This window comes from Polypterus senegalus, chromosome 6 (genome assembly GCF_016835505.1).
Source record: "Polypterus senegalus isolate Bchr_013 chromosome 6, ASM1683550v1, whole genome shotgun sequence".
Lineage (NCBI taxonomy): Eukaryota > Metazoa > Chordata > Cladistia > Polypteriformes > Polypteridae > Polypterus > Polypterus senegalus.
In genome coordinates, this window is record NC_053159.1 from 127,434,271 (window position 1) to 127,440,270 (window position 6,000).

Sequence of the window (6,000 nt, forward strand, 5' to 3'; positions counted from 1 at the left end):
TTTTGTTAAAGAAATGTCTGCTCAGGGATCGAAAGGCGGAGTTTTGCTAATGGATTTTTACATACTTAAAGAATCTTCTCCGGCCGAAGATTCCTTTTTAAGACGCAAAGCAGAGCACAGATTGTGATCGTGTAGTAGTTCTAAGAAGGAGATGAACCTGGGCTAGCTGTAATAGATGGATATTAAAGTGAAGTGGGAGGAGCATGGCCCACATGTCATATCGCCGCTCCCGTCGGCAGACTGCTCTTCAAGCCGCTATTTACGTGTCCGCAAAGTCGCGCGCACATGTGTGTCCGCATCTTATGGCTGAATGCGCTGTCTGTTTGCTGCGGTTTGAACAAACCACCGTGACAAAATATTTAATAAACAAAAATATCGCTTTAATGAAATAAATAAGAATGTAAAGTACTTCGGGTTACATTAATCCATCGATCTAAACGTACTTATAAGGAGCAAGGACACAGGGATTTTGTACAAGACAGGGACAATCACTGTACAGGACGATAGCCATCGCAGGGAGAACACACACACTCATCAAGGGCAGATTTCGCATCGCCAACCCACCTAAACTGCATGTTTGTCAAAACAATTAACACAATCTACAACAAGCAGACAAAAAACGTGTTCTCTCATTTCATTATCGTTAGCGCAACTTGTATAGTTTTCAGATTTTGAAAGTTTTAAAGGTTTTATTTTAAGTGAAATTTGGGTTGTATTGTAACGTTATATTACGAATAATGTATAATATGTGGCCTTATGTAGCAATATATGGTCATGTCTCCAAAAATGCTATTTTGTTTTACGGTTGGCTTGCAAACCCTCAAGCCTAAATCCCAAAATCTTGAATGATTTGATTTGTGACGAATCACCATTATTTTTTCCAGCTACGGAATATACAGATGAAAGTTGAAGTCACCTTTGGCAGGGACAGTGAAAACATCAGTTGTAACCGTAACCGTTTATTTTCATTTGTTTCCAGTGTTTCGAACTACAATATACCAACATTACGATGGCGAACTTAAATTCCTTGACTAATACGGAGGACTGGAGCCTATTCGAGCAGCTCTGGGTACAATTCAGGAACCAGATATTTAGAAAGCACCAGTCACCACATTGCCCACTCAAACACACACACACACACAAATACTATTTGGAATCACCATTTAATCTAGACAACACATCCCTGGAAATGTGGGTGCAAGCTTGAGTACACGGAAGAAACTGCTCACAAAAACAAGGAAATTATGACAACTACATACAAATAATGACCAGAACTAATGACATCGGAACGTTGAGGCAACATTGCTAACCACAGCATCATCGTATAATAAATATTAAATTGTTTAAAATATATTATTTGATTTGTTTTCAGCGTCACACTGTGTCACACACGAGCATATGGGGCGTCTACAAGGTGCTAATAATGAAAGCGATACTACCAATGGAAAGACAGGGGCGCTGTGGCTTACGACCTTGTCTTTCCTTCCGCAGCTCCAAAGGACAGCAGTCAGTGGCCTGACCACGCCCTGCAGTCCCCCGAGGATATATAAAGAGCTGTCCGACAGAAGTCGGTGTCTTTTATTTGGGTTAGATTCCAAGAATGGTGACAGAGAGAGGCACTTCACTAAGATGGCAAATATTTGTTAATGGCAGCGGTACAATATGCTAGTTGTACAATTTGTTTTTATTTTTAAGACAGGGCGTATTGTGTTGGTCCCCAGTCTTTGAACTTGTGTTCATCTTTCCTTCCACTCCAGTTATATTAATTTTATTTCTTCAACATTATTACTTGTAATACTGTATATGATTACTTAAAAATCCAGAAATTAAATGCTAGGATAGCTGACTCCCACTTCCTCTTTTATGTGATACTTCTGTATTATTCATCAAACAAACCCACATTCATATGCAGTGAGCTATGCTTGGACTTCTTGATTTTTAAATACATTGTGTGAATGAAGTAGCACATGACTGCCAAAAGGTCCTCTTAGGCAAGTGTAACTCCTGGATAACACACAGCAAGCTTTGGTCTAACAGGCACCTCCAGAGGACACTGATGGCTTGACAACCATGTTAAGAGATTTGAGTGAGACTAACCCTGGCATGATGTTCCAGGACCTACTTACTGTTAGAGAGGTAGAATGCACATGGCTAGTAGGCGAGGACAAGGTGTTTATTCAAAGGTAACTTGAGGATGAGCTAGCAAGAGGTGAGGCTCTGTAACTCATCCATAAAGTGATTGCTAAGAACACTGTGTATATTTTAGATGTACAGCATATGTATGTGATACTAAAAAATAATCATTACAATGTAGCCTTTTTGTTCTATGAGTTCCACATTCCAGTGTGCAACTTCAGCAGCAGTCAGCAGTGGACCATAGCACAGGCCTATGATGGTCTGACCGTAGGTTAATTATTGACAATGACACTTCCACTCCAAGAAAAAACAGGTGCCACACTGGGACTGAGAGAATAAAAAGGAAACTGAGGGAAAAAAATATGCTTAAGTATTGAGTCTTCAGCCTTCATTTAAATTCTGAGACTGGTGGGTTTCTCTAATATTGGTAAGCAGACAATTCCAGAGTTTTGGTTTCCCAATAATTAAAGGCTCTGGCTCCATGAAAGTTCAGGTAGCCTTGTATTTTGTGATCCAAATGTACACTTTTAGCTATAGGAATTAATGTGTGATCTAAAGTAAGGGGTCTAGGCCACGTACAATGTATATGTCAAAAGGAGAATTTTAAAATTGTCTTTAAAAATAGCTATAAGCAAGTGTAATAAACCATCAATGTGACTAGAGAGTGTTATGGCCATACTTCTTACTTCTAGGTATGATACTTCCTGGCTTATTTTGAATTACAGTAACTGTAGAGAGGTAAGTTAACTATTTGAATATGTTAACAATAAAGTCTTGCAAGAGTCAATTCTGCTTAAATCAGAAGAATAAATTAAAAGATTTAAGATTCTGAAAATGAATATTAAAAGTGTACTTGGAGCTTCTTTCTACTGGGACGACATTTATATAAACAGGTTCCCTGCCACTGGAAGAAACTCAAAACTTAATTATTTTACTCTCACACCTTATGTATTATTTATAAATGACAAGTTAATAATATTAATAATGTTCAGATACATTTTCGTGTCCTTATTGCTGCCTTAATATATACTGTATGCTGGACAATGTTTTGTTAATTTTGAAAAATGAACATAAAAGAGGTATCATTGCAGTACAGTAATTATCCTAGATGAAAGCTACATTGTGATTCTTCTTGGCTTCTGGTTTAACAGCTTCAGCCCAGGTAGATGGGTAGGGGGCTTGACCTATTCAAAATGTAAAATTTACATCTCCCTTTGATCAAGCTTTGAATTACTGCCTCATCCTGGTAGAGGTGGACTAAACATTTCACCATCGCTATGAGCCTAATGTTCTAAACTGCCTATGCCATAGGCCATGCATTGTCACCCTGTGGGAAGGACCTAAACCAGCACATACAGTATATCACCTGTACTGCAGGTCACCCAAAGAACCTGCTTAATGATTGCTGACAAACAGTTTAGAAACAGTCCTTGGGCCGACTAATCAGTATTGCTATAACAACAAGTAAGATATATGGCAAGGGCAAGTAAAACCAGACACAAGTAGAACAGTGGCAAATTATTGATAAAGTATCATGCAAATTACTGATGTCAGGTAGTTCAAATAGAATCAACCATGTTTATCCAAAGGCAACTTACTTTGGCTCATCAAGCATCACAGAATATGACTTTAGAAAACAGCTAAGATGTATACTTGATTTGGAGAAGTGTATATACAATTGATGGTTAAATAATTCATACTTTAACTTTTTAATATTTGTGTGCAATTTGCACAATTTTGAACTGTAGAGTTTATGGATACTACTCCCATTACATGGAATCTGAAAGAAAACATCATATATCAGACATTCTTTAAAAATGGATTTTACTAGTTATAATATTCATCTGATTAATAATAATACTTAACATTTATATTGCGCTTTTCTCATTACTCAAAAATGTTTCAGTGAGTGACGAGCCACTTCAACCACCACTAATGTTCAACATCCACCTGGATGACCTGATGGCAGCCATTTTTGCACCAGTACGCTCAACTCACATTAGCTGTTAGGTGGTGAAGTGGTGAGAGTGATAGTCAGTTAGAGACAGAGGATGATTAGGGGGCCAGAATGACAAGGCCAGGGGTGCCCAAGGCGTCGATCGCAATCAACCAGTAAATCACAAAGGTAGTGCAGGTAGATCGCGTTACATTCAAAAAAATTTTTTTTAATGTTAGTCATTTACCACTTGATTGACATACAGGGCGGCCAGTCTGAGATCTCTTTTCTTCTAACACACTGGTCATCCCGCACACACGATCAAACACGCGAGCTACTGCAAAACTCCAGCTGTGATCTAGTTGGCCTTCCAATTTATATCGACTAAAGAAGGGATTAAAAAAATGTTTGGGGAGGGTATGGGCTGGATGTGGAATTGGACGAAGTGCGTTTGTCTGATCTGTCAATCTATCATTGCTGTTCCAAAGAAGGAAAATGTGGAAAGGCACTTTCGAACTGTTCATAAAAACTACCAAACTGACGTCCTTCCAAAAAGCGATCTGAGAAAGAGAAAGGAGAGGGAACTAAAATCACAGTTAATCGGACAGTCGTCATTTTTCACTCGGCTGAATTCCAAAGCTCCTTGACTGCGTTATTCGGCTCTACTTATTTATGCGAGTCAGCTTTTTCCCACATGACGATTATTAAATCCAAATACTGTAGTGACCATAAATGTATTGAATTGTTATTGTGCCATAAAGGTTATTCAGTTATGCAAGGTATGACAACATATATTTTATGTATAAAGTATACTCAGTATATATATATATATATATATATATATACATATATATATATAATCATTTTTAATGTAGGTAGATCATTTCGACCTGGTCATTTTAAAAGTAGCTTGCAAACCGAAAAACTGTGGGCACCCCTGGACTAAGCCATGATGGGGAATTTAGCCTGGATATTGGGATACACCCTGCTCTTTGCAAATGATGCACAGGAACCTTTTATGACTAGAGAGTCAGGACCTCAATTTTATGTGTCATCCAATGGATGGTGCCATTTTTTCAGCACAGTATCCCATCAGTCTGCTGGGGCATTAGGATCCAGAGGGTAAGCACCCCATGCTGGCCATGCCAATGCCTCTTCCAGCAGTTACCCAAGCTTTTCCTAAATGGATGACCTGTGATTAATGTATGATAAGTTTAAATTAGCAATAGTACTTCTGTTTTGGAGTACATTTAATAAATGTTTTTATGACTGCCCATAACTAGTGCTGCTACCTTGTAGCTCCAGGAGTCTGAGATTAAATTCTTGTCCTGTTTAACTTTGCATGTTCTCTCTGTATGCACATTTACACATAAACCTACACTCACTCTTAGGGAGCAAGTTTAAATTTACCAATTATTGTGACATATTCATAGTTGGAATGTGGCAGTAAATTGGAGTATCCTGAAAAAAACATCATGCTGACATGGAGAGGATGTGTAAAATCTATACAGGCAGTGCCCAGTTTAGGCTTTATACCTTTTATTCTGTAGCTGGGAGGAGGCAGTCCTACCACCTTTCCAAAAATACATTTAATACATTCAAGAGGAATAAATACTTGTGTATTCAGTTATTTGGTTTTTATAATTTTTTTAAACTGCTCTGTAGGATCATAAACTTTTGTTTACACTTTGATACTAGCTTTTTATATTGGACAACTGCAAAAATACATTAAGATTCTATTTTGTAGCACAATAATATATTCAAAACATTGAAGAGGCTGAATACATTTTATAGTCACTATATAAACAATTTTTATCTTTCAAAGCTTAAAAAATCATATCAGCTGTTTTATTGGAATAAGTAATTTTGGAATATATATATATGAATAAATGAAATAAAAAAACTGGTAATAGTTGACTATTGAAATT